The sequence below is a fragment of the Perca fluviatilis genome, chromosome 10 (genome assembly GCF_010015445.1).
Source record: "Perca fluviatilis chromosome 10, GENO_Pfluv_1.0, whole genome shotgun sequence".
NCBI classification, from domain to species: Eukaryota; Metazoa; Chordata; class Actinopteri; order Perciformes; family Percidae; genus Perca; species Perca fluviatilis.
In genome coordinates this window covers 22,453,439-22,479,000 of record NC_053121.1, presented here as the reverse complement: position 1 = coordinate 22,479,000, position 25,562 = coordinate 22,453,439, and the positions used below count along the sequence as shown (strand labels likewise).

General features: G+C 40.3%; 1 protein-coding gene and 1 long non-coding RNA gene across 2 annotated transcripts in view; one reads left to right on the top strand and one right to left on the bottom strand.

Moving 5' to 3' along the window:
- Positions 1-25,562, bottom strand: part of mid2 (midline 2) — a 167,994-nt gene that overhangs the window by 124,271 nt on the left and 18,161 nt on the right. The window contains exon 2 of the mRNA XM_039813358.1: positions 6,400-6,458. The gene's annotated coding sequence lies outside the window, so the exon portion shown is untranslated. The remainder of the gene's footprint in view (positions 1-6,399; positions 6,459-25,562) is intronic.
- On the top strand, positions 549-25,130 carry LOC120566740. Its single transcript, XR_005640457.1, has 2 exons — positions 549-775; positions 23,844-25,130. It is a non-coding gene; the product is annotated as an uncharacterized LOC120566740 (long non-coding RNA).

The window sequence follows — 25,562 nt, the reverse complement described above, 5'->3', positions numbered from 1 at the left end:
TAGTAGCATTAGTAGCAGTAGTAGCAGTCGTAGTGGCAAAGGGATGATTTATGTATACTTCAGACCAAGGGGATGAGCAACTGAAAACCCCTACAATGTTTTCCTTGATTTATTATTCATATTCAGTACTGATTGCATGTCCTACTCGCATCCTTTACATTGCTTAATTCTTGGTTCAGCAGCAAATGACCTCTTAACTGTTTAAAAGGCAACTCTGGGTTTGAGGCATATCTGTGCGGTGTGTTCATGCGTATTGTGTGAGAACACTGATTCTGCTTAACCTGATATTCTCCCCTTTGCCTGCACCTGCCAGGTTGGGGTGTGGTCCCACCGATTCACTTTTGCTTAAGGATCTTTGAAAGGAGGGCGTGCTGAGGCGACTGGAGGCTCATTGGAAGATAGTATGTGTGTTAACAAAGACTGTTGTCATGACAGCTTTTTTGAGTAGTGCGCATAGGGAAATACTGACAAGTGACGTGAGGGGGGGCGTGTTTGTGAAAACTGATTCAACCCCGCCCACTTGACGAGATTTAGATGGAGATTGTTTGAGGAAGCGAGAGGGAGACAGCCTTGAGTGAACGGACATGCTGCAGAAACATACTGAGAAAAAGACTGTTTTCTGAGGGAAAATACTGTTTTTCCCTCCATGAGCTGGGGCTGGCCATGCCTAGAGAGAGACAACGCTGAAACAGCTCAAGTGCGGGCTGTTCGCAACTGACAGTGGACACCGGAGCAAGCGGGCCGTCTTCAGAGGCGAAACCATGCAGTGTTCTGGGTGAGTCAGTTTGACACAGCACAAAACCCCTCCAGAAGTAGGAGGGATATGCATTCATTCAGACCAGTTTAGTCTCATTCCCACGTTGAACGCAACAACTGTCTTCTTGCGAGAGAAGACGGGGATTAATGCTACCGGCTAGGCTAACTTTTGTTGTGTCTGTGTGTCTAACGAGCAAGGTTAGTTTAGCTGCCCGTAACACTGTCAAAATCAATAATTCTGGACATTAACTGATTATCAGAGAGCCTGGGCAGGCATGGAGCCAGCTCTGAAGAATGCAGGAAAATAAGCTGTAATGGTTTTTCAGCTGTGCAGGAGTAGCAAGGCTTGTCATTTTGTGTTCGACCCTGACAGCTTAAACACTAATCTAAAACTTGTTTGTTCATATGTTGTCTGATGGCCTTGCTGTGGAAGACTTAGACTGACACTGATGTGCTGGATAAGTACTCTCTTAGTGCTCTGTAAACATGTTTACCCATTTGCCATAGGATTGTCCCTTGCCACAACAATTTATTCCCATCCATTTGCTGCAGTCTCATAACCTGACACGCCAGATGGTTTGTTACACAGAACCATCTGAGAAGCCGTCATTGGAAACTGATGGAAAAGGGCAGGCACTTAAAAAAAAAAAAAACTAGCAGGTGATTGGATATACCATCTGTCTATCAGGTCCGCCATTGTTGTTTTGAAACGTCTGTCACACACACACTTAAACCACGCCCATAGCTGCCAGTAGCACCTTACCGAACGTGAGCTGGTAGTTCTGACACAAACGCATCACCTGAAGCCTGACAAGATGGAGTGTCGTGTGATATGCGATCTTGCGATTCTTGTGAAAAAGAAGGGGTCCCACACAGATACAAGCTCAACAATGCATGTGCCCTACCAATTGTTGGCCTTTTATTTCAAGCATAAGACATGTTGTGCAGACTAAGTTGCATGTATGACATAAATGAAATGAAATTAATGTCTTTTGATTCAAGTTATTTCGCAATTAATTAACTAAAACTGAAATTAATCTGATTGGACTTTTAAAAGTGCATGTACAACCCTGACGTTATCTCGAAGTAGAAAATTCTACCTTGATATAGACATTTGTCAAATGAGAAGAAAATTTACAAAAAAAAATGTAAATAAAGTGCTCCCAGTTATTGAGTCTGGGAAAATAATGCAGTGGCATTTCCGACCTGAGATATTTTCTCATACAGTTGGGCAGACACCATGAAATAGCCTATAAAGGTGTTGTCAAAACACGCACGTTGACCTGTTCTAAAACCTGCACGCAGTGCTGTTAAAGTGCTATTACGGTAACCGTAGACACATCAAATGACAGCTTGACTTGAGGTGTTGGCAAAAATGTCTTGAGCCTTGTTCTCCTGCTCTACCCTTCCTTATCTTTTCTTCCCTTTTGTCTTGATTTCCTTTTCCCCTTTACTCTATGAAATGCTGACCTCTTCCTCTTTCCTTAACTTTCCCCACATAGATCTACTCATTAACATATACAGTACCTCAACCCTTTTACTACTTTCCTGCTGATTCCCTGATTCAGTGGTTCGTTATTATCTTCACACATCCTCCTCCATGCCTCTTGCTTATCCTCCAGCTCATCCTGATTCCCTCCTTCTTCTTTCCCCTTTCATTGCCCTCTCCTCCTCCTCATCACTCAGAGGAACAGCAGAGCTCTTCATCAAGCAGACGTCAGGCATCTGTCAGAGTCCAGGCCAGTCTCAGAGTGATTGATTTTTGGCCCACCTGCGTCTTTCGTAATGACCAACTGTCAGTTGTTTTACTGCCCGCATTGCATCCCCTCAGTATCACCTGTCACTGCAGCATCCAGAAGTCAAATCCTTCAGCTTAGATCTGAAGTGCATTATCCAGCTCGTCTTCGGTTAAGATATATGTAGGTATACCATAGAACCTGCTTGTCTTTCCTCCAATCACTGAGGAGAAAGCCATCACTGATGGTTATTTTAAAGAAACTGTGTATACCATCGTCAATGTCTACAATATCTCTTTTATGCTCACATTTTTTTCAATTATTCCCAGGCAATGACTTTTCTGAATGAAGCTAATAAATGTGGGTTTGGACTTGAAAGCACACCGCTGTGTTTTGATTTGGTCTAGTAGCGGTTTGTGAAATAGTTTGGAAGCTGAGGCAGCAGACTATTTTTACTAGAATTAAATGGTAATTCTAGAGAACTGCCACATACTGGAGCACAAGCAGGACATATTTTCTGTGTGGCAAGCCAATATCATTTCAAGTGGGGACTCAGCACATCCTATTGATTGGTTTGAATAGAAGGAATTTAAAAGTTATCCCAAAACAAGATCTTATAACAAATGAATGTCATCTTCTTGTGTTATTTTCTTAAAAGAACGTGTTTTTCAGAGAGACAAACCTGTTACTTGTTCTGCTTTTTGATCAATATATTTCAATATAAGAGAGAGCAGCTTGCTTCCATTGTAGCAAACTGATAAAATAAATCCAAAATATGTGAGGACATCAGTCCTGAGTTGATTTGGCGCTGAAGCTGAACAAGACATTTCAATTTCACCTTTAGGGATAAAGTTCAATGGATTATGTTGAAGGCAAAATATGTAACATCTTCAACTGAACCCAGACCTCAGTGTGACTCCAAGACATCAGATGATGAAAACATGTCAGGAACACTTTCAAAAACTCCTTCATGTCCCGTGGCGACCTCCAGACGGGGGTATGAGATGAGTTTCAAACTGGAAGTGGAGTGAAAGGGGCATATCACTTCCCCTAGCTGCACTCACCTGGAAGCCAAGATTATTTGATCACCTACAGAGGCCAGGTGCAACTTCCGTATCTAGAGCAAGGCAAACTTTCAAGATCTCATTCTCTCTTTCTCTACTTTCTGTCGCCGTTTCTCGTAATCTTTCCTTCACTCTTTTTTCCTTACTTCCTTACTCCCTCTCCTTTCCTGCCCTCTTTCTCTCCATCTGCCTGGCAGGGACAACTGAGTGCCCATGGAGAGCAGGAATGCAGCAGAAGGCATCTTTGAAAGGGAGCTCTGGCTGCAAACCTTTCATCTAGTGCTATACCTGGCCAAGGCCGGCTGCAGGGTACCTCGGCTGTCAGAAGGCTTACGCCAGAGGAGGGAGGAGGGATGAGAGTGGAGAGGAAGGGAAATGAAATGCAATCAATGGGAAAGAGAAAAGGGCAAAGAAAACAAATAAAACTAGCCTCTCTGGTATTAATAATCTATTCTTGCTTTTGCCAGGCTAAAAAAAAAGGGAATAAATGAAGATGAATAAGAAACAGACATCAGAGGAAAACGATGGAGAGTAGAGAAGGGGGAAGCAGAAGTGGAGCAGAAAGATGAGAGAGAGAGACCCTTGTGGCTCATAGAGGAGAGCCAATTTACAAAGCCCCTGCTAATGGGTCTTCCTCCTGCTTTCGCCTAAAATATGTCCAAGACAGAATCAGTCAATCATTGAAAGTGCTTAAGTTTGCCTTAGAGTGGCATTCCTACTTTATTGACCAATACGCATAAAGGAACATTAGGTAAAAGAGAGGGGGCTTGACATGCAGATATCCTAGACTGGATCATAAGACATGCTCAAACTGAGCAATTTTTAAAAAATTTGAAAGGGCTGTTAACACTATTTCAAAGTATGGAAGTGCTGTGAAATGACTGCTGTTCATTCAAAGTGTACACTCAGTGCTGCATGCGACATCACAACTTTGGCAGCGTGCCTGCGTGCATTATCTCAGCATGCCACTGCTTGGCCTATTGCATCTGCTGCAGAGTGTGCCTCCTTGACAGGCAAAAACTGAGTAATTGGAGAGTGTGTGATGTGCCACGACAGGAGGCAGGCAGAAAGTTAATGTGAGTGTGTGTATTGTTGAGTGCATGTGTGTGTAAAATCCTTCAGAAACCTCTCTAAAACAGGGTACATGCTTCTTTTGGTAAGGCAAATAATAACTCAAAAGCCTCCCATTGACAGCGGCTGTCTATAGCCGTGAAGGGCTGTGAGTTTGACGAATGGATTCTCTCATAGCCGTCTACCTGTGTAGATTCTGCATGGGAAAATCAGGGAGGAATGCTGCAAGGCAGCTCTGTCCTTGTAGTCATTAATGGCACGTCTAGGAACACAGACGAGAATCATTACCGAGTCAGACTGTGTTGTTATGGCTAACAAAATGTTGCTTACCTCAGACGTGGCCAGCCCCTTCAATTGTCTGTATCAAACAACAGGAAATTTGTCTTTTAAGTCAGCAGGTATTTAAACAGTAATCTGTTTTTGAGAGGCCACCATTAAACCAAACAATGCCGGCCAATAGGCAAAGCCTGGCTTCAATTACTTTTAAATGAGCCTCAATCTAGCCATTTTACACTCCTTTTCTTCCTCTGTCCCTCCTCCCTTTTGTATCAAAGACAACCTTGATCAAGTTCATATTAAATATAAATGCTTCACATCAAAGACAAACCCCAAGTTCATAAGAAAAATAGATTGTTGTTATTAGGGGACCCCTCCGATGGGATAAGTCAAAACATCAGTGCCACCTGGAAAGCTATAGAGCTGCATCTGAAAGCTGCATCATCTTAATAAAGTGATCATCTATAATAAAGATGTTTAACCCAGTTTTGCAATTTTTTTTACATTAATTGTGTAAAAAGGTCTCTACAATAGGAGAGTAAACATCACTGAGGAAAAGTCTAGATACCAGGGCTATGCTAATGGTTCAATCCATTTCAAGCTACTTTTTACCATCACAGGAGTGTAAATAACTTCAATTGTTTAAGTGCGAGAACTGCACAGCCACTCAACCTGTATATAATAAAGTCAACAAGCTTTTTCCACACAAACACAGAGAGCTTTGATAGCGTGGTACTCTTCCCCTAGAGGGGGTATATGCTCTAAGGTCTTGTTAGGAGCACATCACCGGGAAAAGCCAGTCGAGCGGTCTTAAAAGACAAGGGGCTGAGGAGGGGGAGCTGACGAGGCCCCAGACTCCAGCTACAGTATACGGTCCAACAAGTGCATTATGTTTCCACTCAATGCCAGGCTCCATGCAAGGCAAGGTGGTAGCTTTACAAAGCACACCATTTTAGACATGAATGAACGAATCCACTGCTAATCCAGTCATTTAAGTCAGTGTGGCTCTCAGCAGGTTTTGGCGAATTACATGTGTGGGTTTGAATCCTAATCATGACCTTGGTCATATCCTCTTTCCACTTTTCTTTCCTCTACCTCAACTCACCCCACTAATTTCTCATCATTTTACACATGCTTCCTAACTAATACACCTAATTTAAACCTATTACATGATGTAAAAAAAAAGAGGATAAGTCACCATCTGAAAAGCGCATCGAATGTTGTTATGGAAACAAAGTCTGCACATTTATAGATGGTCAAAATGAAGTTGAGGCAGCGCTTCTTCAACCAAAAAATAGAAGAGCAAGCATTTGCATAAATATGTATTTGTCCACAGGCTTCTACCACTTGGCTGGGATGGTAGATAGGTAGGTGCTGACAGAGATGTGAGTTGGGGTTGGAGAGGGAGAATCATGGGGAAGGATCCTGCAGAGTGGAGTTAAAAATAGAGCATGGAGTGGAGGAGGGAGAGGAAGAGGAGTGGGGAGGGGACGTACCTGTGGGCTTGGAGGCAGCCTAGTTAGCAATGAGCAGCACCACTGTGGACGACGCTGGGCTGGAGAGGGAGACAGAGAGAGATGGTGTGAGAAAGAGACACACAGAGAGGGAAGATAGAGACAAATGAGAGAAAAAGGATGAGGAAAAAGTGAGGTAAACACAAGACAACACATAATGAGCAGAAAGGGAGAGAAGGGGAGAGGTTGGTGGGAGGATAATGAGAAAACAAGTCAGATTAGCATGAAGCCCCATGTTTATGTCAAATACAGACAATTATTTCACAGTAGGCTGTGGATGGCAGCAATGACTAGCAATAGTCCGCGACATACGGCATGCTGAACTTACAAATGTTTTCCAAACATACAAACATACACACACTGGGTGCTCTATTCCATAAATAATCCTTCAAGTTGAGCCTATATAAAAAAAAACAGCCATACTGTATATAGTAACATATTATGTCATGTCATGTTGCCTAATATCTAAGATAGATAAATAAGATACCCCTACTACTTTCTAGTTTTGCTCCAATTTAATTTAAGATGAAAGAGTGATCCTGAACAATGCAACATCACAGCCCATCACTTCCTTGTCTGTACATTTTTTTTCTCTTGTAGTCTTTCGTATTAAGTATTTTTTTTAACAACAGCTTTTTTGTGTTCACTTGAGAGTCTACTTTGACTGTTAATCCAGGCTCTGGAAACACCTTCCATTTTCAAAAATAAAAGGAAATCATACACACACATTCAAACGCAGTAAACAAAAATCTTTTTATACAGCCCTAAGAAGATTTGTTTACCACTTCTGGCGTGTTACACTTCAGATTTGATATAAGGAATTACAGAAATTCAAGCAGGTTCTGTCCTCAGAGTGGCTACAGGTAAATATCAATACCAGCAGGCAGCCAAACAGAGGCAATAGGAGGCAGTCAACAGAAGAAGTCCCACCATGGACAATCAGTGCATTGTTTACTCCAGGGCCAGCAGGTGCGGTGTTACTTTTTTGTAAGAGTGAAATAATCTGAGAAAACAGAACACATGGCCCATCATTTGGGTCCTAATAAGCTATTGTTCCCAACCAGCTCAGGAGGGATTCCAGTGAGTCATCCACAACTGACAAGAGAGGAAGAGTTGGCAAGAGAGACCGTGCCGAGAAGCTGTGTTGAAAATACGTCCAGATTGTAAAGTATCATACCTGAATACTGGGGATTTTGTAGTATTTAGTATAGACTAAGAACATGTTGCTATGCTTGACCTTTTTGATGCTCCTGCATGTCAAATGTTTGGTTGCTTTGACATCACTTTGATCATGTGGAATTACACATGAAGACGTTAAACGCACAAAGAACTAGTCACCCCGTCAGGTTTATTAAAATGTGTCCGCAAATACTATTTACTCTTATTTATGACTCCCTATAATATGAATTATATGCTATTCTATGAGTTTTGAATTGATTTCATGGTCTCTTGTGGCACTAAAATAATGATAATCAGAGTTACAAGCTATTCTTAAAATAAACTAAATACATTTGTGTGATCACTCAATTCTTTTTTATTTATTCTTTCCACTTTATTTTTCTACTTTTCAATTAGGTTTATTTGCTGCAATCTGGATAATTAATTATGCTTCAAATCACTCTGAAAGCATTAATTAATTTTCAATACAGCTCATTATTTAGCATATAAACTAATTCACATGAGGTGTGCTAACAAAACCATGGTTAATTGTGGGCGACGTGGCTGCATGCTGCTCCTCCTGTCGTCCACCATTACTGTCTCTTAATCATTGGTGTGCATCAATGTGCCACAATTCACCATAATGATTGATTAATAAGAGGGAATAAGCGGAGAACAAGCCTGTCAATTGATGACAAAGTGGTTCAGCAAGTTTTAATCTCATCTGAATGCCAAATTAGTAGGTTGTCTCTTTATCACATACAAAAGAGACGATTAGAAAGAGAGAAAATACCTTTGAATGCATTCAAATATGCAGTTTGTACCAATTGGAAAGATGAGCGTTTTTCAATAGTTGATAGTAATAGGAATATGGGGGTCTGTATGTATGTACAGTTAATGACTTTTCTTAATTTTTTTTTTTGTTTCCAGAATTCTAAGCTTTAGATAAACATAATTCTGATAAATATTTATCGGTGGTACTGTACTAATTCTTACTCGCTCTGGATGTTAGTGTCAGTTAATGTCTAATATCTAAATGTAAATGTGAGATTAGTGTCTATATTAGACATATTACCCATCTGCTACTGCTACATTATGACAACTGAGAATGGTCTATTTAAGCTGTCATATCAATTAGCAGTTATAAACAGAAAACACAATTACCCAGTAATGCACAACAAATCTTACAGCCTTGCACAGATGACATGAATTAGAAAAATACAATATGTATTTCTACCTTGCAAACACTTTTAGTATACAGTACTTGGAGACAGCATTTAGAGTAGTTTTAGTTTTGTCTTTGAGAATTATGATAATGACTAGGTTCCAAGTTTTACTTTAATGTTCAACCTCTTATAAGAAACCCATAAAATGGTTTGTCAAATAATGCCCTGAAGTCAAGTGACATTCACCATTCACGTTCAAAATCAGTTGGACCAGACATTAAACAGACTTTACCTGCCTGCGCCCTTGTGCAAAGTCTGTGTAATGTCCGATTGAGCCTGTGTGAATATAGCAGGTCACTGTCCAGAGAATTCACAATGAGCAAGTGGGCATGTTGATGACATTTCTATCATGATGCTGGAGCAAAACCAGAAGAAAACAAATATCCGAGGGTGGAGAAAAACACAAAGAGATTTGGGCCGATCGTCAGACAAATTCAAAGAGAGGCAAGAGACTCGGTTGTTATGACCAAATTACAAACCGGCTATATGACCGCTGTGTAATCCGCGTCATGTCCTGCCTCCTACATGCTCTACTCAGGAGCCACCCTTCGCCCAAACCAAAAGTATAAAACTAAGAGTTTTTCCAGTAAGTGACAATGCGTTTTACACGGACAATATTTCCTGTTGTGTTTTACATGTGTGAAAAGGAAATTTCAGACAATGTCTGGACCTGATTCTCCCGACACTGTCCTGAGTTCATATGAAAAAAACGGTTAAATATATGTGGCGAGCCCACATGTACCAATTTGATCAGAGATTGCCATCGCTGCAATGTCAGAACTGGACCCAGGTTAAATGGGTTGATTCTGTGACATGATCAAAATATTTATGAGAAACCCTCTCTACTTTACAATCTATATGGTAATTTAAAGCATTACAAAGTAACTCCTGGAATGCATTGCTGATTGATGACTTCCATCCATCTGCTGTTTATCTGGGCCCACATGTCCCTCTCCCTAACAACGGCTTCAGGCTCCTCAAGGCAGATGAGATAAATAATTCCTGCATCGTTTTCTGGGTCTACCCCAGGATCCTCTACCAGTTGGACGTGCCAGGAAAACCTCCAAAGCGCACCCAAGAGGCATCCTGATCAGAAGGCCGAACCACTTCAACTGGAAGCTGGCTGCAAACTGCCCAAGTGTGTGCTGGAGGTCACATCTGATAAAGCAGAACCACATCATCTGCAAAGAGCAGAGAAGTGATTCTGAGGTCCCCAAACCAGACACTCTCCTGCTCCTGGGTGCGCCTTGAGATCTTGTCCATGAAGATCTCAAAGCAAATTGGTGACAAAAGACAACCCTGGCTGAATGCAAATAACCAATAACTTCTTGCTGAGGATACAGACACAGCTCTCACTCCGGTTATATAAGGACCCAATGGATCGTATACCCCGGAGCCTCATACTCCCACAGCACCCCCCATAAGACACCCCCAAAACACAACACAGACTGATGGATTGGTGACATCTAACTAACAATGTGAAAAGTAAATGCATCCTTTATTCTTCACACTATTTTTACAAAAGGAAACTCTTTACTCTGAGTGGAACATTTGGATCCTCTGAATAGAAACAGGTGTGGCAGTGAAAACCCGGGGTCAGCACATTCATACATCATTAGGGCTGGTGATGCCAAAGAGGTCCCTGTGACTTCATAGGAAAATACTGCGTGTAACTTGGAAACATGTTGTCATCAACTTGTGAACAACATAACAACAAGGCTTTCTCACACGTTTATCTCTCCCTACTTTCACTTGCTTTTCTCTCCCTCTTTTACTTTAGTTTGAAACTGCTACAAAAACGGTTTCCAACCCACAATTCTCTTCTTGTAGGAGTCAGAAAAGGAAGATATTCAGGAGGACACCCAGAGAAAAATATCCAACCTGTGAATATAAATAACTATGATATTATATTATGATACTAAATATACTCTGTTTTTTACCACATACTGTGATTTCACTTTGATGAGAGTACCCTGTACCATCAGACATCACAGTTCGGCTTTTTGATACATTTGCTTCTTTCCCTGCTGAGAAAAACCTTAGAGACAGAAGTGGATGAATGAGATAATTGGGAGTATAGCATTAGACACAAAGTGAAGAGATTGGTTAAAAGCTCAGATGTTAATAATTGAGGCGATAAAAATAATGCACATTTTCTTCTACATCTTGTCAAGGTTATACTTGAAGTTCTCCAACTCCACTTGCGCTCTGGCAGAGGCACTGCTTAAAAAATAAAACTCTAAATTGGTGTTTTTTTTTTTTCACTTTAGCCGGTGATGATTGTGAGAAAAATAAAGTGAACCTTGTGTGAGCAACATGTGTTGAGCAGCAACAAGCCTTTGATGTGGCTAAAAGGCTGTTCTGACCACAATCTGGTATGGCAAACAGATACGACGTTACCATAAAATTTCAAGAGCGTGTTTGAGAATGAGAGCTCTCTGATCCTGATACTGTGTGTATGTCAAAACTTTTTATCAAGTTAAGTCAGGTGTATTTATAGAGTCCATGGTGAAAGTATATATCTTTAAGGACTAACTACAGACAAGAATAACTCCATTTAGACTAGTCAACAGACACAACTTTTTTTTTTTTATTCATAACTTAATGAAAAGTCAGCTAAGCATTCTTTTTCTTCTCCAGTACTCACAACCACAATTTCCTGCTGGTGGCCACTGGGATCTGCCCAGTATAACAACAGTCCTCTACTGTTGGCTACTCTGCAGCAGCACAAATTGCATTAATGCACCGTGACATTAGCTGTCTGACGTTTTCCAAACCACGATCTTTTAGCTGCTGTAGGGGCTTGAGGTGACCACTCTCTGGTCTAGTTAATACTTGACAAATACCATCCAATATTCCACTAACACCCTATCTGTCTTTATCAAATTAAAATGACTCTGTTCTCGAGGCCGTTACAAATCAACTATTAAAATGCCAAAAGGGAGTATCACGCACAGATAAATGTCAGTGGTGCAATGCACACAGGCTAATGAGTTTTGAACAGCACTGACACAGTTTGGCTCAAATAAAAACACAAAAGACAAGAGTGATGACTAGTTCACTATATTCAATTATCCGGCCTGAACAAAGGCTGTCGCTGTGCTCAGTCAACTCAACCTCCGGTGGAGCATCTTGCATTTTTGAGAGAGTAAATTAACTGTCAAAGCTTTGATGAAACAAAACTGACAAAAAGCTACAAACAGTATCAATAGTCTTCAAAATAGGCACTTATGTGACTATCTTTCTTTAGTTCACCAGCCACCAACTTTACATATGGTTGATATCAAATAATAATGCTGGTCGCATCTTTGTTTTTAATGATACAATGTCAAAAGTTAGAAATAGTTTTGGTAAACAGAACTTTTCTGTCTTGGGGCGAGTGCTTTATGAGGAAGGGCGTTGGTTGCCTCTTCCAGAATTAGCTCAGCACACACTCTCTCTCACACACACACACACACACACACACACATTTGTGCTCATTATCAGCTACACGACAACACACAGGAGTCACTTTGTATTGCCAGGGAAACTCACACATCCTCGCCGCGTTTCCTGATATGACCTCACTTGCAGCAGAATACAAACACTGTACGTCAACCATCAGCATTTTTTCCCAGCGTGAGAAAAGTTTAAGCGTGAAAACAGTTTTTTTTTTAAACCACTACAGTGTATTTTTTGTTTTCTGTAACACAAGGGCTAATCATAGAACTTAATGTTTATTTTGTAGAGAAAATGCTTAAATGCAACATCTCCTCCTGTCTTGTCTTGACACAAAAAACGCTCTCATACATATTATCATGAGCAATGGTGACGGAATTTATAGGCCTATATTAACGCAATGCAATGTTGTGAAGTGATTGTTGGGTGCTCATTCACACTGATGAATTACCTTTAGAGAGTGATTCACAAGCCTCTAGAGCCTAATTTTCTTTGGAACCGAAGATTACAAAAAATGTAGCAAAAGTTATTTATATGCGCCTGGGCATGCATGAAAAAATATCTGTCTTATAGCTGTAGTAACACGCATTGCTGATGGTCAGCATCTCATCCTGTGCAATTTTGAAAATGTGGCACCGCACGTGAGTGAGCACATGGCAATTCAGTTTGACATTTGCACTAAATTACATAACAAGTTTAGCATTATGAAATTAATGAGATGGACTCAGTGATTTAATGAACTTGGACTGTGGTGTGCACTTGTGGCTCCTAACCAAGCTCTCTGTAACGGGGCGCCAGCTACGGCCGGGTCTCTGTCCCTATGTAGACTGTTCAATAAGGCTGAACCTCTCACCTTAATGACTGTCGACTTTTTTCCTCAGTCGGATGCACTTTTAATTATCAGCTCCAAAGCTCTCTGTAGCATCTGTACTCAGAGGAGAGGGCTTGCCTTTTAACTAAGAACCTCCAACTTTACAGAGTTGGCTCAAAGTCAGGCTCAAAATCTGTTAGCATTGCTGTATTCAGCCACACAGCAGCAGAACTGCAGTAACCCTTTCGTAGTGTTGTCATTTGCCTGGTGTTTATTTTATTAGCAGCAAAGTGCCCTGACAAAGCCAATAACTATGACATATGACAAGTATTGACAGCCTTGATCTAAATTTGTAGAGAATAATTCCCATTTTAGGTTTCTGCACACACACTATTAGTACTGATGAGAAAATCCTCTGCCGTATTTGTTATTCTGTCTTAGAGCAGTACAGAATGACTTTGAGGAGTCAGTTGGGAGAGCAGCTTCAACGCTAAATTGGATCTAAAAATGCTTCACAAACACACTACCTACACCACAGATTATCTTACTGCATAGGCACACTTCTGTACTGTTCCATTTTCAACAATCAGATAATAATACATGTGACAGATCCTATCAGAATCTGATGCGTCAGTCATGTGCAGAGGACCTTCTTGGAACAAACAGAAGCCTAATCAGGCAGCACAAACAAAGTGTTGTTTTTCACCCACCGCATTATATGCATATTCCGCCTATTTCTGTGGTTCATCCAAAAAGACAGCAACAGTGGCTTACTACCAAGCAGCTGTTCCTCTCTCCCTGCTGGATCTCTCACTGGGGCATCATTATTGCAGAGCACATTTTCTTCCATAAGCTTTTGAATCAAGTATCAGTGCTTTTCCAATGAGTCTAATATCAACAGGCATATTACTCAATGCACAAAAAATACTTCCGCAAACAATTATAGTAATAACTTTATTTATAAAGCACCTTTGGAAACATATTTAACAAACACCTTTGAAAGACAAAGCAAGGCAAAAGCAGGATATCCAGAGGTCAATATAACAACAGAGAGCTAAACAGTGGGGCCCAACAATAGCAAGATAACATTTTGGTAAATGTAAACAAGAAGACAAAGGACACAAAACATAGTAGAGTGAAGACAAAAAAAAAAACATTAAAAAACATGACAAATAAAAATATGCAAACAAAAATTAATTTGAATAAATAAAATAAAAAGCCATAAAAAATGAAAAGATAAAAAGAGACAACATCACATAAAAGCAGGTCTATAAAAATCTCCTCAGGCAGGTCGTTCCAAAGTCGAGGCGCCCTGATGGCAAAATCACGGTCACGTTTAGCTTTAAGTCTCGACTCAACCGAAGATCTGAAGACCCATCTGAAGATCTACCTGAAGATCTAAGGCTGCCAACTGGCTCATACGGGGTCAATATCTTATCTTAATATAGCTACTATAGCTTGGAGCCAGACACAGACCTGCTTTAAAAGTGATCAGTAAAATCTTAAAATCATTTCTAAATCAAACAGGGAGCCAATGGAGAGAAGCCAGGAGTGGGGTGATGTGATGTTGTCTGTTAAAACCACTGAGAAGCCTAGCAGCTGCGTTCTTAGCTAGTTTGAGGTGAGAGAGTGGTTCGGTTGATGCAAGAAATGGAGGGAGTTACAGTAATTGAGTCTGAAGTAGATAAAAACATGACTTTACCAGGTCACAGTGTGAATTATAAATCCATATTCTTTAAGAAGATCATTTAGGGCTGGACCCAAATATTCGAATATTCGTTCGGTGGGTTGGTATTCGATTAGAATATTTGACATTCGAATATTCGTTTTTTTTTTTTGCACAACCTGGCATCCCCCTCCAAACGGTTCTCATTCGCGCTTGAATATGTTCGAAATATAATACTCTCTTTTACAATTTTCTTATATAGCCTAGCCATTTTAATAGGATGGACAACCCAACCTCGTTATACTTAATAAATATATTTGCTTCTTCTTGGACTACTAAAGTGTTCCTGCAACGGGAGTATTCTCTGGCTAGAGCGCAGAACAGCACAGTTTGCATAGACAGAAGTGCATGCCTGAGCTTGTATTTTGGGTTAAGCTGCGTTGCTTTGACATTGTGGAAAATAAAATAATAGAAACAAAATGTATTATCCTTTTTACCCGTTATTATAAATCTAAATTAATCTACCGCGAAATATAGGAGACTGAGATTTTACTGGGACGTCACATGCCCCAGTTAGAACGCCCATGACTTGAACATCATTACCGTCACGATTCAGCGAAAAGAAGACAAAAATGCCAAAGACTTCATCTGTGTGGGAGAACTTTAAAGTAAGTGTGCAAATAGTCAAAAGTCAAATATGCAATTTGAAACTGGCCTACCACAACAGCACATCAACCCCCAAATCAAACCATTTACACGCGTGATAAAAATGTGCACTTAATTTTCATGGAAAATAATGTGACTTGCTAATAGGCTACGGCAGTTAATGATGAACAGTAAAAACGTAGCCTACTGTAGTAACAGGGGACTGTGTCCTGCAACAACAAAGCAGTTGCTTCATCTCGCTTGTCTCTTTTACCGTGAAAAAAAGCTGCCTTCAGGTGCGGTTTGGAAATGTTGATTTCCCCCGCCGCTGCGGCCGCCACCGAAGCTTCGAATATTCGCTGTTGAAAAGCACCGAAGCTTCGAAGATCAAAAACTGGTATTCGGTACAGCCCTAATAAAGATACATTGTGATACTTATTTTTCTGGCAATAACTGTTTAATGTATTCATGTTCTGTAAATGCTGTTGGCATGTTTGTTTTTTTACATTGTTTGTGGCGGGTTGCACCATTTCTGTGCAACATTGAAGTTAGACGTCACAGAAATTTTAAGAAATGCTTATAATAAGCAAGTTCCAGTGCAAATAGCTGCATACTAGCTTCTAGCAATTAGTCATGGTTGTACCAGTTGGTAATGTTTGATTATCTTAAGTATTTGTTTGTGATTGTATGTTATAAGGCTATTATTACTTCCCTGACTTTTGATTTGATTAAACAATTTCAGCATCTCATCTCAACTGTCTTCCTCTGTGCTTTGATCTTTCAAGCCTGTAAAATGCCATTTTAAACGACTTAAATTCATCCATTCTTATAACAATCTGGTAGCTAAGTCACTTTTTGTCAGCAGCCTGTAAATTCTATTAAACCATCAGTCAGTAACATCAACTTCTTACACTTATATTACGTTTTTAACCATACTCATAACTCCAAGAAAGAAAAACCCCAAAGCTTGCATTTTATTATTAAATTAACCTCAGAAAATTTTTCTTTACTCTCATTTACCAAACTAAACCTAAATAAACAGACTGATCTCATGAAGTGGCGTATGTATGACACGCCAATTTGTATGCTGTTATTGGTGTGTTATGAAGAAGCACAGTCACTTTTCAGCGTGTTTATCAACGCCGTTTGGCCTCCATTGACTTACTTTACCTTGCGTTTGCGTGTGAATTGACGCCGTAGCGACTAGCATGAAAATCCGCGTAGAGGCGTAGAGAGGTTGGTCGGGTGGTGGATGGGTAAAACACAGGACTTTCACCCAGGAGATCGCGTGTGTGGTTTCCTTACCACGTTTTTCGTTTCCTAAACCCAACCCAGCTGTTCTTTTCCTAAATCCAACCCAGTTCTTGTTTTCCTAATCCCAACCGTTTTTACTTTCCCCCCGCGTGTGATGTTAAAACCAACCGTAGCCTCGCGATAACACGTAGCCTCGCGATAAAACACAACGTGGCTTTAGAAAGTGGCGTGTATGTTTACTCTGTATACAGCGTAGATATACACACGGATAGCTCAAAATGCGTACAGATAACACGCCACATGGCTTTAGGAAAGTGGCGTGTATGTTTATGCAAAGTCACGATGTCACGTTGAAAGAAATGGTTGTCATTCTGAACCACTCATTCTGAACCTGCATGGTTAAACTGGCAGCACCACAAGTGTTAAGCAGATAATGTTGCTGGATCAGCCAATGTTTTATTTAGCAGGCAACCCAGCTGGATCTGCATCTTTGAGCCACTGGCTGTTCTTCCTCTACTGCTGTGTCGGATAATAATTGAGACGGAGCCGACATAGTCAGATACCGCTCAGAGCTGAGCATGAAACAACGGCGTTGATAACTGCTGGGCCGCAGAACTATAGCATGTTTTCATATAGTATCTCTCAGAAGAAAGGCCATTGGCTGATCTTCCACACATGTGACATGTCACCATATCAAAAACACTTTTGTATCACAATGTAATAATTATGACATGTAAATGTAGAGTGAAATGATTCATTGTTTATATTCCGCAGTAAGGGAGCAAACAGCTCTAGGGAACAGTATCTCATCACAGATGAAAGCATAGCCTGAATGCAACATGCTACCATTGGCTGGGTTCTATTACATTATTAATAAGCTTCATATTTGAAAAGAACATTTAATAGCCTTTTTTTTTATGTGCAAACCAGACTTTGTGCAGCAAAATAAATCACCACTTTCTGATCTTATGAAAAACTCCAATGTGTACATGCGCTATTTATAAAAATAGCATAGGACACATTAGTGAGCCATCATCACACTGAGCATGAGAGTCATATTTGGGCAAGGATGACTTCTGGGATGGACAGTTGTCTAACATTAGTAAATGAGATGAAGAGTAACCCAGATTTTCCACCAGGCGCGTCTGTGCTGCATTTCGGCTGTGTTCCGGTTTTGTTCCGCCACGCGCCATACCACACCAGGAGCGTCTCAGAGTGTCTTGCTGCCCGACTCGCAGATTATATTGTCTCTACAAGTACTTAACAGAACAATCACGTGTTTATTAAACTAAAATCTACCTTTCACTTCAAGCACTCCTGTAATTAAACTATGCCTTCTCTTTTCTGGCGTTGTCCTTATGTTTTTCCGTGTACGATATTTGCGGGTGTCTTTTGGTAAACTGACTGGATAATCTCGCTGTTTTACTTCCTGCCCAGCTGTTCGAATGGCCCGCGGCTTGTGTGAAAATAGACCTGGCACGTATCTTTAGCAGAGCGGAGCGGAACGCGGAGCGTGGAGCGCACGCTTCTGGGACGCGCCGTGGCTGGTGGAATATCAAGCATTGATTTAAATGGCCGCGGAACGCAGCGCAGATGCGCCTGGTGGAAAATAGGGGTTAGTATAGGAGGATGGAAATATTCTTAAAGGGAAACAGTAAAAGAAAAAGTGGAACGTAACAGACAGCAAATATCCCTATTGTATTATATATATATTATAACCCATGTATGAGCTGACGTCAAACACACCACCAGAAGGAGAAGGTTGCTGAGTGGGAGTCATCTCCTTCTGCAGTGCTTCCTGCAGCTTCTGTTTTGCTCTGTTCTTGCTCTACTGTCTTCCTCTGTGCCATCTAAATATTTAATATGTAGCCTGATGTTGTGTTAGGGATGTGTCCCACTCTTTGATCAGGCAGACGGTTATTGATTTGTTGCTGCAGCAGAGTAAAGCATTGACTGTGTCATCACAGAGGAAGAGGCGATGAAGACTCACTGAACAAAGAAAAATCCATAAGTAAAGCCTCATTAGCTTCTCTTTAGCTGTTTTATCAATGATTAAAGGCCCAATACAGTGCAGTCCCACTATTACATACTATTGCCACCAGTTAAATGAATGTTGCTTCGATTTGTGTGTACATGCCAATGTAATTGGTGTTCCAGTCTCAAACCAATGGTTATGGTAAATAGCTTCTTGTAGGTTTCTTGTGAGATGCACTGTTTATTTTACAGGTTATTTCAACATCCTGTATTGTGCATCTTGAAAGTGCTCATTGGAAATGTATAAATCAAATACCAAATGCAGCAGTAATAACAGAAGGCCAGTTTTCTGAGTCAGGGAAGAAGCTGTAAACTACAAAATTGTATCAGCTCTTGTTGCTAATACATTTTACTGAGCCAAAACCCAGTGTTGCTCTGGCTTTGATGTTCAAACTGTGGTCCTGCACAGCCAGGAAAAAAGTGTTCTAAATTGGGCCCTAAAATCTGGGAGTGAGAGGAAATGTTGCCGCTGCCATAATCCTATGGGTAATCGTTTACATTTGATCACCATGCATGAATATGAATGCTGTTCTGCGTGTCCTTGAAAAATTTACAGTCACTCACTGGTGTAGGGGGGACTGATGTGAACATTTTCTGCACTTCTTTTGAAACACGACAGCTATTCAAGCAACTTACTCCAACCTCCAGCAAAACGGCACACAGCCACAAGTGGCACACATTTAAATGTACGGTGTGTTGTTGCGAAAAAAAGCACAAGGGAGACAAAAAAAGAGAGATGAAAAAGAGAGGGCGCTACGGTGCCGAACAATACCAAGTAGAAGATTACAAATATCTGACTTTGTGGAGCGGCGCTTGAACATGTTTTCAGGCTCATTTCAGTGTAATTTTCCCCCTTTATCCATGGCCACGCAGCCCGTGAAGGGTCAAGATGAGGCATGGAGTCTTGTGGTGGATGAAAAGAAGAAGGCCAAGCAGTGTGGACATGTAGGCAGAAAGAAAACGTGACAGGGTTCTGAAAATGCTACTGTTAATCCCTGGCACAAGGAAAGAGAGAGACAGCGTGTTCGCTGAAGCACCCATGCATGTAGACAATGATGCACATCACAATGCTTTGGATAATTTGATCTAAATTGGAAAACACAACCTGAACTTCTGCACTAGATTGAAAAGTATTGTTCTTTATTTTAAAAGATTTTTTTCAGGGGGGGGCTTTTCCACCTTTAATTGACAGGACAGCGAGGTAAGAAAGGGGAGAGAGAGGGGGAAGACATGCAGGAAATCGTCTCAGGTCAGACTCGAACCCTGGATCTCTGTGTCGAGGCATAAGCCTCTCAGTAGATGTGCGCCTGCTCTACCCACTGAGCCAACCCAGCCACACAAAAAGTATTGTTCTTTCAATTAGTTTTTAAATTAGCTGTAATCGTGAGTCATGGTTTTGGGATATATGACATGAATTCAGAACAAGCTTAAATTTCAATTCTGCCATGACACTGATGAAGAGGGTTCTGGAGTGCCAAATACCAAAGAGCGTACCAACATTGTATTTTTTTAAAAGAGGGGGATCCAGTAAATGGAGCAGAAATGGAAAAGTGGTACTGAAATATTTCTTTCAGGATGGGCATAAATTGTGTGGAAAAGCTATTTTTAACTAGTGTCCCATTTCTTTAAATGCGTACAGAAGTTCAGTTGAAATTGGCCCAGTAGAGTTGGGATCCCAGCATGGTGGTATTAAGTTAGATAAAAGTTACAGATAATATCCTCCCTTTAAACAGATTTAATATTGACGGTATTTATATTTTAAATTTCAGGTTGTCTAGATTTTAGAACGTATCTCAAGAGGCCACAAGTAGAGTTTAAGTTATTTCTTTTGTGAATATTGTGAATACTCCTGTTGCTACTGTATTGAGAGTTTAGTGTTATTAGAAATGCTTCAATACTTACCTAGTGGTTTCAACAAAGGCATCAAAGTGGCCTGGGAGTAAGTGAGAGTATCTACTGAGTTGGAAGAGATGGACCAAGGTGCAAAATAAAAAACCCTTTTGGACATGAGACATTTAGAGACTAACGCTATAATGACCTGCAATGACTTTACACATAAACGGTCTGTTCATAATGTGGGATTTAACACGATGACATGACTGACACCAGAAACATGAGACTCACAAGTCACAACAACAGTACCTGGTTCCCATGAGTCAAACCAAGGACACAAAGCCCCTAGCGAATCTGTCACAATTCAACCCGTTACCCACCCAGTTGCATTTTTGATGTATAAGCTTCTAAAGGGCCAAGCATGAAATGGGCTCTTTGTGCAGAAAGTTTTACAGAAATCAGTGGCATAATATCTGGTGGGTATTCCCCTTGAGTCAGGGGATGCCACATATGAACATGACAGACACAGGAAGACATACACAAATGGACAAAAAGACACTGACACACAAGGCCCATTCAAGTGGATGCATGCATGAGTGTCTCTACACTTCCAAGTTTAATGTCCTCTCACTCCCACACACTCCCCTCTGCTCTCTTGTGACAGAATATGCCCTTTGTTCATGTTCTTTGAGGGTGCGTTGGGAAGCTGGGCTGCCAGGGCTCTAGGAACGGACATGAATAAATGGACTGTCCATTCCAGCATGAGGGGAGCAGCCAAACACCCCAAGCAGGAGATCTTACATCCATTATCAAAGGGCCTTTTATAAAAGGCTTCAGCTTCAAGTACGACATATTTGAAGTGGTAGTTACTCACACGCATGTCCAAGCCCAATGTATTTGCACAAGCATCTGGTGAATGCATGCATGGAAAATGCACTGTCCGGTACTACACACACACACACACACACACACACACACACACACACACACACACACACACACACACACACACACACACACACACACACACACACACACACACACACACACACACTCCTCTATGTATCAGCTTCAACAAAAAGTCTCTTCTGCCCATCCAAATTACTCTATGGACAGACCAAGAGAGTACCTAGAGATATTGAAGAGGTCTTTCAGAATAGGAAATTAATATTTCATTCAAACTGCTGCTTTTTAGAAAGTGCTGTCTTATATGCCTAGAAATAAATATATCACTCGAACCGTCTGCCCACTTTGAGTTAAATGCTGAAAGTGAACGACTAAATTGTGTATAGGCTACAAAGTGGATAAAAGGATATTAGAACATGTTTTCATTCATTTCCTCAGAAGGCCTGTTCTTTTTTCACAGCAGTGGCTCAGAGTGGGCTGTTCATCTTAACATGCCAATGTGGCTGACTAGCATGTTGGAAATGTTACTTCCCATTAGTACAGATGTGTCTCTGCTTCTTAGAGCCTGACCAGGCGTCCACATCACGCAATGGGTCAGTTAAGCTCCTCTGCAGGTGCAATGGTTTTGGCTTACTTCAGATTTTAGCCATTTTTAGAAGATCTTCTATGAAACCATGATTACGTTACTGTAAATGAACTGTAACAACACTGAGTCCTACAGGCCCCAACTAGGCTCAAACACATCAACCCCTTTACTTAAAATCAAATTAAAACTATTTGACAGTTAAAAAAACTTCTTTCTCCTATAACTATGAATATGGAAACTACTAGCTAGGGTTACCAGATGGAGTTTAATTCAAATACCTATCTTCTAGAATAATCTAATTACTACTTGTGTGTGAATAGCTCTATCTCAAAGACAGAATGATTGGATCAGAGGGTGTAATCTTGGTTCTCTAGGGTCTGGATTTAGGAGAGATTTGTTCATAATCAGAACTATTGATCGGACTAAAAGCTGAGTCAGGTAACGCAACACTTTGCGATTGATGCAGTAAACATTTAAAATCTATGAAATTTGAAATTTTGAAGGACTTGAACATCAGCCCTGCACAATCCTACCTACATGTATTCACCTTGCTTTCTGGAAAGGGTGAATATGAGAAAAGGGTTTAGCTGTTGCTGCTGTTTCAAATTCATGTTTAAGTTTCCATTAATCTAATCTATGGCTTTTCTATTAGGTGGGATTGAATTCCGTGTTTGCATTAAAAATCACGCCTAGTGAAGCCTTACATTAGGTGCTATTTCCAATCCTTGTTAGAAGGGGAGAAGTTGCAGTGTCATAGTTTTTCTCCAAGGCCTTTTTCCCAATATTCTCATCTTTAAAATATCGCTGGGCTGGCAACTTTACGCCAAGACACCTTGAAGAGTGCAGCTGCCTCAAGCACACTTCTAATAGCCATCTGTATGAGACTTTATAAATCACTTAACCAATAAGCCTCTCTGTTGCTAATCTAAGTATAAAGTTGTGAGTCATCGACTAAAATAAAAATCCATAACAGATTTTCCTTCTTTCTGTGGAGAGTGGATAAGCTGCCCCTCTGTTGTTCTAGTGGCCTTGTTGTGGGCTTAACGAGCATCACCGCCTACACACACATGCCGACACGGACACGCACACTGCCAGACAACTCTCTTGACTATGAAGTGCTCTAATTAGTGTGGATAAACATTGGAGTTGATAACAGTGTGCTTGTTTAAAGCTAATAGAGCTTCTTCTGTGATTGATCTGTTAGCTCTGTTTGAGAAAAAGTCACGAGAGGCCAAACCTGACAGTTCTGGCAAGTGGAGGATGGATGCCCAGTTTGTTGTACTATGGTGCTAAAACAGTCTCAGAAGTATTTGCAACTTGTAAAACACAATGCACAAATGAATGCAGAGTGATTCATATCCGTAAATCTGTGTTGTATCTGTGCCTCTAATTTGTGACTTGTGAAACAATGCAGAAATGAATGCAGAGTGATTTGTATTCAGAAACTACTTGACGTTCCTCCGGGTAAGTTGATATTATTAGGACTTTGTCATCAAATAAATTACTTTTATGTTTTCATCATCATTGATGCAGTGCATTTACAATTTGCTTTATGTTGTTATAGCGGCAGTGAGTTTGCTACATTTTGGAGCGTGCTAATGTTCACCTTCTTGTACAGCTTGAACAGCGATGCTAGCGAGCTAGTGAATATATTTGGTATCATATGAAACTAGAAGATCTAAGGAATCCATTGATACCAACCATGTCATGCTTGTCCATAACAGGGATATATAAAATAACGTTCCAAAGTTAAGCCATTTCCAAAAGGAGTCCTTTGAATAACTCCTTTATTCAAGACTAAATGTATGTGCAGTTGTACACCGTGATAAAAAATGATAGTTTAATCACTGAATCTGCCATGTTTTACAGATCTGACTGATGTTTGACAAGGTTTACCTGGACCCACAAGACTCTCCTCAAGAAGGTATTGTGGGACAGGAGCCATACTTTTGCCAAGCGATGGTCTGAAGACAACACAGCAGCATCAGAAAAGATTCAGTATCCACAGGATGACTTCTGTGACCTGAGAGCCTACATTACCAGCTGACACATCTTCAGTAGAAAATAAACCCTTTAGACTGGTGGAGGACATGATCTGGACAGTTAACATCTGCTCTGCCCTACTTAGGCAAAAGAACTTAACTCACCAGAGTGTGAAACTGAGAAAAATGACTTTAAAGTTATCTTAATGTCCTGACAATTGAGTCATATGTATTATATTGTAATTTTCACATTTTGTAGTGTATACCTGTATTAATCTATCTACAAAAAAATGTTGAACTCAAATTTGACCTTTGACCCTTTTTCGGAAGTTACTGTATTCTGCCTTAGCTTTGCCCACATACCAGGCAAAGGCAAAATACCTTCTATTTTATAGCACAATGTTATGATAACAATGATAACTTTTACTTAACATGTAAGCAATATTAACCCTATTGGACTCACTATGATAAAAAGGGCTTCACATTTATCAACATCATATGAAAATGATATATCAATACGTTTTTTTCTGTATTTTATACTCATACTAGTACCACACAGGCAGTCGCATGATTGATTCACACACTCTCTCGGACAGATGTCAGAATTAAGAATGAGTTTGCTTGATGTTGATGTTTTAATGCATATAAGGCATGTTCTTCTGTTTGGATATGAGGGACTAATTTAGACTCATTGCAACAATGAAGACGTGAACATAAAGATGCAGTCATTCACGTTCATATTAAGTAGCCATGTTGGTTTGTTTTGGTCTTATAATACATCCATAGATGCTCTGCAGAGAGGATGGTTAGGCTACTTTAGCCAGCAGTTTAGGGGCCATCCACACAGTTTTTTTTAGTTTACAAGAATTTGTCAAAATTTCAAGATTTGTGGCAAAAGGTGATATGTCTGATTTAATGCATGTAAAAGGGTCAAACACTAAGTCCATTTAACATCATGACTATACAAATGTAATCCTTAACGACTGGTAATAGTGACAGTAAGCAACACAAAACATTTGTTTAACAGTTAAACTTTATTGTTTTGACAGATGACAATATGAATAAAACTAAAGTATTTTTGAAAGGGTATTACATCTAATCTGCAGCTTGAAAAACATTTCACAGCATAAATATGACAATAATGGACGAATAAAAACTTAAAGTGAAAATCTCAGTGACTTTGTGAAACAAGAATCCCTTTCATACAGCCTGATCAATGTCTATGGACACAGTACAGTCCTCACAGTAGCTGTTGATACTTTAGACACCTGTCAAGCAATAACTTCCTCCTGATGGTTTCTCATACTGTGAGGGGAGTCTGGTGGGTCCAAGTACAACTCATCAGTGGTCAGTCAGATCTGTAAAACACGGCAGATTCAGTGTTAGATTAAACTAGGCTATCATTTTTTATCACAGTGTACAACTGCACATATATTTAGTTTTGAATAAAAGGAGCAGCATGTATTTAACCCGGTACAGGGCAATTACTGTACTAATAAACATGGTTACAATATGTCGAGCAAATGTCACATTTGTATTCTTTATAGTTTAACTTGCAACATCATCTGAAATCTGTAGTTATGGCAACAGCTACAGTGTAAAACAT